The following is a 12,068-nucleotide window of genomic DNA, read 5'->3' as shown; positions in this document are numbered from 1 at the left end:
AAATATTCACCTTCCAATGGAGCCTCCTTACTTTCTTGATCCAAAATAGGTTCTATCACCAACTTCAAAATATTAATAACTTTATATGCTCGGGTCAAGTTGCTCAACTCTCAAATACAATTCTAAGTCCATGGTGTCGTCCGAATCTTCTTAGCATAACTCTCCCTTGCTAAAGACATTGACAACGACTTTTGCTTCTCCAAGTGATAGCACTTTTCCAAGTCATAAAACCTTGATTGCTTCAATCCAACATGATGTCACAAGCTCATAATCAACTTAGTGAAAATGTCCATTAGATTCTTGTGATCCACCTAAATGTCACTTGTTATGCCCCAGTAGATAGTACTTCCATGCTTTACAATGGATAACTCCAGATAACATGTTAGGTAGTTCAACTCACGCTTCCTTAGTTGACTTAATGAACAAGCCACTACTTTTCTTCTTGCATAAGGACACATCCCACACCTTGATAGGGTGCATCCTAGTGGATATAAAGCTCTTGTCCGGATTTGGCAAAGCTAATACTTAGGTTTTACTTCAACCTCTCTTTTTTTACTCCTTCAAAAACTTAGCTGAGGTCTCTTGATCTAAACTTAAACCTTCTCCAGTAACACTATCAATATCTTGATGGTTTTGGATAAACTTCCCTTGAACCTCTAACCAAACCTCATTATTAAAAACTTTGAGTTTCTCTCACATCTTTGAGTGGATTCCAATTAACTGTCTTTAATCCAAACCTTCTTGTCATGCTTAGTATTTTGTTGGGATTTCCTAAGACTCCATAGAACCATATATAGTTATTAGATATCTCAATCCCATGTCATCAGCTTCTAGTGGTTTGCTTGTATGAGAGAATGTCGGTGGATGTCCCTTCATAAATTCACCACGCTTGTCAATATGTGGTGCTTGATGCGGGTTGTTCAACACACTTTGAGCAATAGTCTGTAATAACTGAGTCTGCGTCATCAAAGCTTGCTCTATAGAAGGGGGATTTGATGGCGGTGGATTAGAATTGGCAGGATTCCTTCGTTCATCATGCGAAGCACTTCTCCTGGTAGCAACCATCTATTTTCAACATGTATGAATTAGAACTCAGTCATTCATAACATCCTTAATTGTAGGTTCAAGAGATGACAAGATAGGATTGATGGCAATAGAGACAAGGGAAGACCAAACCCCAGAGATACCTGATACTTCCAAATGAAGCGCTAGAATGTAAGAAACTTCATCTTACAAATCCTTCAACTTGGCTACCCCCCTTAAGAAAAGATCAACTAGGGGACACAAAAAGGGTAGCTTGCACCTTCTTCCAAATGAGCTAACTAGTATCAAGATGTTTTGACATCCCAATGATACTCTTGTGTTGGGGCAAGAACAAGAAATCTGGAATTCCTTGTGAGCAGAAAAATAACAGCATAGTAAAATAGCTATAACTCTCATTCTATTAATCCAATTGTCACACCCGATTTTAAGAATAAAATGGAATGCATAATCTTATGTGCGCCCAGAGATCAGTCACACACATAAGTCGACAAATTATAGATAGTACCATCATAAGTGTTTATTACATCACGTATAATAAGACAGAGTCTTCACATAAATGTAGCGGAAGTATAAAGAAAAAAAATCTCTTGCAGAAGCTCCATATCATAGGGACATCAACTGGTTGACCACAAGTCTAGTAATCCTCAGGAAAGTTGTCATTACCATAGCCATCTATTACCCATCCAGGATTTTTATCCAAATAATAAAAGTAAACAAGCATAAGTACGTGTCATACTCAACAAGTGTAACATAGGGTTCATGAGGCTTAAAAGGCTTGACACAGGTTTAACAGCATTCAGCTTTTAATTGTCATAATTTTAGCATAAGAGTAGCAACAAGTTGTTTTAACCCAAAAGTAAAACACATGATCAATGTAAACATGAATAATGAATAGCATAAATGGATAATTCTTAGTGAGCATCTATTCCATAACGGTCCAAGGCCGCTCGTGACTGTGAGCACGACTGATATACCAGTTTTACACTCTACAAAGGTTGTACACATTCACTGTGAGTCATGATACCCATGTGCCCGGGCTAATTACTCCCAAAACACTTCTAAGGTGAGCAGACAGGGTTCACTATGAAGCCTTTCAAAGGTTCGTCTAACAAGTTAGGGCCATTAGATTCACTCAACAAACAGATATAGGAACCCCCTATCGAATGACACAATTTCATCATGGCTATACACATAAGAGTAGAGGCTATCCTATACCCGATTCGACAAGCCATTCTTATGCCATAAAGGTAACCTCTAACAAGCTAAAAAGGTCCTCATACTAAGCTAAAGCTAGAGCCATGTAGCCCTCATAGCTGTACTGTAAGTCCTAGATGTTCGCTTACAGATAAGTCCTTATGGAGAGGAATCTAAAGCATTTAGAAAGTAGCTAAACGCTCCAGCCCCCTTTTTCCAAGTTGCTAAAAAGTCAAGTTTTAACGTTTATTGCATATACCATTAGTCAAGTTACAGGATCATGGTTTAGTTGAGCACTAGCAAAGCTACCCAATGCATATCCCATAGGAGACAAGGTATAAGTTCAATTCTAGGGAAATCCTATTCAAGGTGACACATGCAACATGAATTAAATGTATTAAAGTTGATAGGAAACAAGGATGATCCCATGCTATACTTGTCTTAAACAAAGTGTTCCTGCTAATCCTGCTCGTGAAAGTAGTACTCTTAATCACCCACGAATTGCTCACCGTCTATACTCGATAATCACAGCAACATACAGGCATCCAGAAGCAATCATGCATAGGAAACAATGATTATAGATTAGAATTGTACACCAACAGCATAAAATCAAGAAGAAATGTTTGTAAAATGAATCTACGTCTTGCTATGAACACACAGATGCGAAGATCATAAAAATTGGAGCTAAAACGGAGAAGTTATGAATTAAACAATATTTCCTTTATTACAATAATAGATTAAATCTAACCTTGAATTTTAAAAGTTGAAAACATACTTAACAGTAGTATGAACATGTAGATTACTCAATTACGAACCTAACGCAACTTGAGCGGATCAAATCGGAGTTAAAACAAAGATTTTATGGGTAAAACAAGATTAGTGGCAAAACTGTAAATAGATGAAAACGAATTTTGGATCTAACCGAAGAAACTATGTTTTCAGAAGAAGAAAACGTATTTTAGGAATACACTTTGGACCATGGGTTAACACATAGAAAACTCTAGGGGCTTGTTTGCAAAAAGGCCAGGCGAATCGGTATGGGTTGATTTCCACCGTCAGATCATGATAGGACGGAGCAGATTAGATCAGGCGGGGGAAAAACACCGGTGTGTTGACGGCGTGCTCCGATGGTGGCGCCATGGCTAGAGGCGGGCGACACGCATGGAATATGGCCTACGGACCTCGGCTGGATGAATCAAGCACAGGAAGAAAAGAAGAACAAGACGAACTCGACTAGGCAACTTACAGCGGCGTGGAGCGGATGGAAGCGACGCGTGGCTTCGATGGATTGAACTCGGTGGTGGCGGCTAGGGCTAGCGGCGACGCTGTGAGCCTAGGATGAGGTGAAGCGGCTTTGGCGACTTGATGGAGGCGGTGGGACACTGGGCTTGGTATTTATGGGAGCGAAACAGCTTGGATCGCACACCAAGGCGGAGTCGGGGCGGCGTCGGGTCGGTTGCAGAATCCTGGCACAGGGAGAGTCCATGAAGGAGATGATCATGAGGTGGAAGACGATGCAGCTGATATTGGGGCCGGCTCATCAGCGAAACCAAGTGGGAGAGAGGAGAGCACGGGCGACGCGGCTCGACTGGGCTGGCATGTTGTGATGTGACCTGCTGGAATGGGCCGCAAGAGAGGAAGAGCGGAGCCGTGCTGTAGGGAAATGGCCAACTGGGCCAACAGGGTGAGAAGAGTGGAGGCGCGGTGGGAAAGAAGGCTGAGCGAGGAAAGCTAGGCCGCTCGGGCCAAAAGACGAAGGAGAGGAAGAAATTCTCCCTTTTTTCAATTTCATTTTCAAATCCAAATCCCAACCAAATTCAAATTCTTTTGCAAATTTTGATCAAACCCAAGCATCACAAAATAAATATGCATTAGCATGAATGCACAACATGTATGTATACCTTATATTTGGTTTTAATTTTAACAAAGTTTTTATTTTCTAAATTTAAATGCTCACAAAATGCATAATTAAATCATTTCTCCTATTTTAAAATCATGCAAATTTTAGGGTGTTACAATTTCCACGACCACCACCGCCACCTACTATTGAGCAGCTTCTAGCAGTGCCGACATAACTTATGCAATCTCTAGTGCAGAATTAGCAGAATCAACCAGTTGGTGGGGCACCGCATGACAAGCGTGGTGAATTCTTGAAGGGCCACCCCCGGTGTTTTCTCATGCCACTGATCCACTAAAAGCAGATGATTGGCTTCATGCAGTGGAAAAGCAACTCAACATAGCACAGTGCGACAACCAGCAGAAGTGTTGTACACGTCAGGATAACTCCAGGGAGAAGCTCAAGACTGGTGGGAGGCATTCAAGTATGGACGTCCCACTAATGCTCCTCCTATCACCTAGCAGGAATTTAGAGAGAATTTCATATACTACCACATACCTGAAGGATTGATAGAGCTAAAGCAGGAGGAATTCTAGGCTTTGAAACAAGGGTCTATGTCGGTAGCTGCGTATCATGACAAATTTGCTCAGCTGTCATGTTACGCTCCGAATGAGGTGGCTGATGATGCTGATAAGCAACACCGCTTTCTCAAGGGTTTATATGATGGTCTGCAACTCCAGCTTGTGTCCAATACATACCCCAATTTCTAGATGCTGGTAAATCATGCTATTGTTATTGACAATAAGTGCAAAGAGATGGAGGCTAAGAAGAGGAGGCTTCATGGACAGGCCTCTAGAAGCAATACTCGTCCATGCACCAACCCTCAGTAAGGCTTCCAGCAGAGGTACTAGGGACCACCTAATCAGTCGAATCATAACTAGAACCAGCAATGTCCACCGTACCAGCAGTAGAATAGCAATCAACGTCCCCAGTAGCAGAGTCGCTAGCAGACACCACGACAGGAAGCACCTAATAATACTCCCATGAAGACCAGTGCACCTAGCACCCCCAACGTATGCTATCATTGTGGAGAAGTTGGGCATTATGCCAACCATTTCCCTAGAAAGCAGAATCAGCTAACACCCTAGGGTCAGCATAGTAATCAAAAGGGAACACCTCAAAAGACAGTATCCAACACGGGAAAGGTGAATCAGGTGTCTACAGAGACGGCGCTTGCGGAACCAGAAGTCATGCTCGGTACGTTTGAAGTCAATTCCACTCATGCCACTGTTCTTTTTTATTCTGGAGCTCCGCATTCTTTCATATCACAAGCATTTGTTAGAACGCATAGCATACCCTTTTGTGCCATGCAAAATCCCATATTAGTAAACTCACCAGGAGGTAGTATGCAAGCTTCTTATCGTTGTCTTCCAACTAGTCTATCTTTAAGGGGGGTAGAGTTCAAAGTGTGCCCTATTGTGTTGAGAACATCTGGCATTGATGTGATTCTAGGTATGGATTGGATGAAGCAAAACCAGGTAGTAATTCAGTGTTAGGAGAAGGTAGTTGTTGCGACCATGCCAAATGGGGACAAAATTAGTGTCGATGTTGTAGTACAAGCCCAACCGACAGCAACAGTGAACTAGCTTGATGATCGCGTCAACAAGGAGGACCCAGTAGTGGATGAGTTTTCGGATGTGTTCCCCGATGACTTGCCAGGTATGCCACCTGACCGTGACATTGAGTTTATTATTGAATTATTACCTGGAACTGCACCTATAGCTAAGCATCCATATAGAATGGGGGTTAATGAACTAGAGGAACTTAAGAAACAAATAGAGTTATAGGAGAAATGTTTTATTCATCCTAGTTCCTCACCTTGGGGAGGTGAGCATTGGTTATATTTGTTGACAAGAAGGATGGTACCCAGAGAATGTGTGTGGATTATCGGTCCCTAAATGAGGTTACTATCAAGAACAAGTACCCGCTACCTAGAATTGACGACTTGTTTGATCAGTTGAGGGGTGCTTGTGTTTTCTCTAAGATTGATCTTCGTTCTGGTTATTATTAGTTGAAGATTCATGCAACTGACATACCCACGATAGCTTTTACTACGAGGTATGGTTTGTATGAGTACACTGTTATGTCCTTTGGATTGACCAATGCACCTGCATACTTTATGTACTTGATGAATAAGGTGTTCATGGAATTTTTGGATAAGTTTGTGGTGGTATTTATTGATGATATATTGGTATTCTCCAAAATGGAAGAAGAGCATGCTGAACATCTAAGGTTGGTCTTGCAAAATCTCAAGGAACTCAAGTTGTATGCTAAGCGAAGCAAGTGTGAATTTTGGTTGAAGGAAGTTTCTTTCCTAGGCCATGTTGTCTCTAATGGTGGAATAGCAGTAGATCCAAGCAAGGTGAGAGATGTGTTGAACTGGAAACCACCAATCGATGTGGGAGAGATTCAAAGTTTCTTGGGATTGACTGGATACTACAGAAGGTTCATAGAAGGTTTTCTAAACTTGCCAAGCCTATGATAGCTCTATTGGAGAAGAATGCTAAGTTTGTGTGGTCTGAAAAGTGCCAGGCTAACTTTGAAGAATTGAAAAAGATGTTGACTACAACCCCAGTATTGGTTTTGCTAGATTTGAGCAAGAACTTTTCTATCTATTGTGATGTATCTCATCAAGGTCTCGGATGTGTTCTTATGCAAGAAGGAAGAGTAGTGGCCTATGCATCCCGACAGTGAAAAAGCATGAGCTAAACTGTCCTACTCATGATTTGGAGTTAGCAGCAGTGGTTCATGCTCTAAAAATATGGAGGCACTATCTTATCGGACATAAGAGTGATATCTATACTGATCATAAGAGTCTGAAGTATATTTTCACTTAGACAGATCTAAACTTGAGACAACGTCGATGGTTGGAGTTGATTAAGGATTACGATCTGGAAGTACACTATCATTCTAGAAAGGCGAACGTTGTTGCTAATGCCCTTAGCAGGAAGAGTTATGCCAATGAGGTGCAAGTGATGCCTTTGTCAAGTGAGTTGTGTGCTGAACTTAAGCAACTAAACTTGGGTTTCATCACTAATGCAGTAGAGTTGGTGATAGAGCATACATTGGAGCTAGAAATACGCAAGGGTCAGTTACAGGATAAGAGGTTAAATGAGATAGCGGAGAACGTAGTGATTGGTAAGGCACTAGGTTTCCATATGGATGATAATGGAACTCTTTGGTTTGGGAAAAGACTACGTGTGCCTGAGAATAAGGCTATACAAGATGCAATTCTTCATGAGGCACATGAGTCTGCTTACTCTATACATCCCTAAAGTACTAAGATGTACTTGGATCTGAAGGAGAAGTATTAGTGGTATAGACTTAAGAGGGATGTGGCTGAATATGTTGCTTTATGTGATACATGTCAGAGAGTCAAAGCTAAACATTAAAGACCTGCAAGATTATTACAACCAATGAAGATACCAGAGTGGAAATGGGAAGAAGTTGGTATGGATTTTGTTGTTGGGTTACCACTCAGAGAGGTTATGATTCAATATGGGTGATAGTGGATTGGTTAATTAAGGTTGCTCACTTCATACCGGTCAAGACTCATTATAAAGGACCAAAGTTGGCCCAATTATATATGGAGAAGATAGTGTGTCTATATGGAGTTCCTAAGAAAATTGTGTCTGATCGAGGTACTCAATTTACGTCTCATTTTTGGCAACAAGTACATACTTCATTAGGAACAAAGTTGAATTTTAGTACAACATATCACCCTCAGATAGATGGATAAACTGAGAGAACTAATCAAATTTTAGAGGATATGTTGAGAGCTTCTGCGTTGCAGTATGGTACAAGTTGGGACAAAAGTTTGCCTTATGCAGAGTTCTCGTATAACAACAGTTATCAGAAGAGTGTCAATATGGACGAAAGTGTAGAACCCTGTTGTTTTGGAATCAAACAGGAGAAACTCAAGTGTTCGGACCGGATGTTTTAAGAGATGCAGAAGAGCACGTAAGGATGATTATGTATAACTTAAAAGTGGCACAGTCTCGACAGAAGAGTTATGCTGACACTCGGAGGAGGGAATTGGTTTTCGAAATAGGGGATTATGTTTACCTAAAAGTATCACCAATGAGAAGTGTGAGAAGGTTTAACATGAAAGGAAAGTTAGCACCAAGGTATATTGGGCCTTTTAAGATTTTAGAGAGGTGTGGTGAAGTGGCTTATCAGTTAGAATTACCTGAGAGTTTGTCAGGTGTACATGATGTGTTCCATGTGTCTCAATTAAAGAAGTGTTTGCATGTACCTAAGGAGCAGATACCATTAGAGGAGCTTACAGTTAAAGTGGATCTCACCTATGAGGAATTTTTGGTAAGGATTTTGGAGACGGCAGAAAGGGTTACAAGGAGCTGAGTTATAAAGATGTGTAAGGTTCAGTAGAATCGGTATACAGAAGATGAGGCGACTTGAGAAAGAGAAGAGGATTTGAGGAAAATATACCCGTAGCTTTTTGAGTAAGCATCGTCTGAATCTCGAGGATGAGATTCATTTTAAGGGGATAGAATTGTAACACCCTAAAATTTGCATGATTTAAAAATAGGAGAAATGATTTAATTATGCATTTTGTGAGCATTTAAATTTAGAAAAATAAAAACTTTGTTAAAATTAAAACAAAATATAAGGTCTACATACATGTTGTGCATTCATGCTGATGCATATTTATTTTGTGATGCTTGGGTTTGATCAAAATTTGCAAAAGAATTTGAATTTGGTTGGGATTTGGATTTGAAAATGAAATTGAAAAAGGGGAATTTCTTCCTCTGCTTCTTCTTTTGGCTTGAGCGGCCCAGCTTTCCTCGCTCGGCCTTCTTTCCCACCGTGCCTCCACTCTTCTCGCCCTGTTGGCCCAGCTGGCCATTTCCCTGTAGCCAGCTCCGCTCTTCCTCTCTTGCGACCCATTCTAGCAGGCCACGTCGCAGCAGGCCAGCCCAGTCGAGTCGTGTCGCCCGCACTCTCCTCTCTCCCGCTTGGTTTCACTGACAAGCTGGCCTCACATATCAGCCGCGTCGTCTTCCACCTCACGATCATCTCCTTCGTGGACTCTCTCCGTGCCGAGAGTCCGCAACCGACCCGACGCCGCCCTGACTCCGCCTTGGCGTGCGCTCTAAGCTGTTTCGCTCCCATAAATACTGAGCCTAGTGTCCCACCACCTCCATCAAGTCACTGAAGCTACCTCGCCTCATCTAGAGCTCGCAGCGCTGCCTCTAGCCCTAGCCGGCACTGCCGAGTTCAATTCGCCGAAGCAGCGTGCCGCTTCCATCCGCTCCACGCCGCTATAAGTTGCCTAGTCGAGTTCGTCTTGTTCTTCTCTTTCTTCCCATGCTTCGAGTCGTCCAGCCAAGATTCGTAGACCATATTCCATGCGCGCTGCTCACCTCTGGCCATGGCGCCACTGTCGTAGCTCGCCGTCGACACGCCGATGTCTTTTTCTCCCCCGCCGATCTAATCTGCTCCATCCGATCGTGATCCGACGGTTGAAATCAACCCGTACCGATTCACCCCTGAAGTTTTCTATGTGTTAACCCGCGGTCCAAAGCATATTCCTAAAATACATTTTCTTCTTCTAAAAACGTAGTTTCTTCTGTTAGATCCAAAATTTGTTTTCATCTATTTACAGTTTTGATACTAATCTTGTTTTAGCCATAAAATCTTTGTTTTAACTCTGATTTGATCCGTTCAAGTTGCGTTAGGATCATAATTGAGTAATCTACATGTTCATACTACTGTTAAGTATGTTTTCAACTTTTAAAATTTAAGGCTAGATTTAATCTATTATTTTAATAAAGGAAATCTTGTTTAATTCATAACTTCTCTGTTTTAGCTCCGATTTTTGTGATCTTCGCGTCTGTGTGTTCATAGCGAGACGTAGATTCATTTTACAAACTTTTCATCTTGATTTTATGCTGTTGGTGTACTATTCTAATCTATAGTCGTTGTTTGCTATGCATGATTACTTCTGGATGCCTGTATGTTGTTGTGATTATCGAGTATAGACGGTGATCCATTCATGGGTGATCAAGAGTACTACTTTGACGAGCAGGATCTGCGGGAACACTTTGTTCAAGACAAGTATAGTGTGGGATCATCTTTGTTTCCTATCAACTTTAATACATTTAATTCATGTTGCATGTGTCACCTTGAATAGGATTTCCCTAGAATTAAACTTATACCTTGTCTCCTGTGGGATATGCATTGGGTAGCTTTGCTAGTGCTCAACTAAACCATGATCTTGTAACTTGACTAATGGTATATGCAATAAATGTTAAAACATGACTTTTTAGCAACTTGGAAAAAGGGGGCTAGAGTGTTTAGCTACTTTCTAAATGCTTCAGATTCCTCTCCCTAAGGACTTATCTGTAAGTGAACATCTGGGACTTACAGTACAGCTATAAGGGCTATATGGCTCTGGCTTTAGCTCAGTATGAGGACCTTTTCTAGCTTGTTAGAGGTTACCTTTATGGTGTAAGAATGGCTTGCCAAATCGGGTATAGGATAGCCTCTACTCTTATGTGTATAGCCATGATGGAATTGTGCCATTCGATAGGGGGGTTCCTATATCTGTTTGCTGAGTGAATCTAATGGCCCTAACTTGTGCCATTCGAAAGGCTTCATAGTGAACCCTGCTTGCTCACCTTGGAAGTGTTTTGGGAGTAATTAACTCGGGCATATGGGTATCTCGACTCACAGTGGAAGTGTACAACCTCTGCAGAGTGTAAAACTGGTATATCAGCCGTGCTCACGGTCACGAGTGGCCTTGGACCATTATGGAATAGATGCTCATTAAGAATTATCAGTTTATGCTATTTATTATTCATGTTTACATTGATCATGTGTTTTACTTTGGGATTAAAATAACTTGTTGCTACCCTTATGCTAAAATTATGATAATTAAAAGCTGAATGTTGTTAAACCTGTGTCAAGCCTTTTGAGCCTCATGAACCCCATATTACACTTGTTGAGTACGACACGTACTTATGCTTGTTTATTTTCATTATTTGGATAAAAATCCCTGATGGGTAACAGATGGCTATGGTAATGACGACTTTCCTAAGGATTACTTGACTTGTGGTCAACCAGTTGATGTCCCTGTGATATGGAGCTTTCATAAGAGATTTTTTTCTTTATACTTCCACTACATTTATGTGAAGACTTTGTCTTATTATACGTGATGTAATAAACACTTATGATGGTACTATCTATAATTTGTCGGCTTATGTGTGTGACTGATCTCTAGGCTCACATCAGATTATGCATCCCATTTTATCCTTAAAATCGGGCGTGACACCAATGAAGTTGTAGATTATACCGTTGGAAAGCTTATCAAATCCTCCACAAGTTGCTTATAGAACACTTTTCCAAATCCTGTAGTTCAGGTAGTCGAAAATAGTGCACAATAGAAACTGTTCTAGGCTTCTGATAGCCCAGGTGCATCGTCTTGTGATTTTCATAACTCCATAACCAAAATATCTATTAGGGTGATTCTTGTGGTCAGAGAAAGATATTGAAGTCTACTATTATATAGAATTTTTCCATGATTTATGGTAGTCCAAAAATGGAGATATAAGCAGATAAAGATAGGTTGCTCCAAAAGGCAGGATAGAGAAAACAGGAGATAACCAAAACCCGACTATTTATTTCATAATCCTTATACCTTAGGCCTATGAACTAAATGAAATTATGAGAACACCCACAAGATCGTTGCAATCATTACAAAGATTCAAAACAGGCACAAGCATAATAACAATTCAACAAAGCAATAAAGGTGCACAACTCAATCATTGACTCAACTTGCGATACTATCGTCTTTATTGTACTAGGGGTAACAATCCTAAGACTCATCTTTAGATTATGCAAGAAGGTGGTGAGGAACAGTTCTAAAAGCATATCAAATCAAAGAGTCAAGATGAGAATAATGACTTTAAAA

The sequence above is a fragment of the Miscanthus floridulus genome, chromosome 10, assembly GCF_019320115.1.
Source record: "Miscanthus floridulus cultivar M001 chromosome 10, ASM1932011v1, whole genome shotgun sequence".
In the NCBI taxonomy this organism is placed as follows: domain Eukaryota; kingdom Viridiplantae; phylum Streptophyta; class Magnoliopsida; order Poales; family Poaceae; genus Miscanthus; species Miscanthus floridulus.
This window is presented reverse-complemented; position numbering follows the sequence as displayed.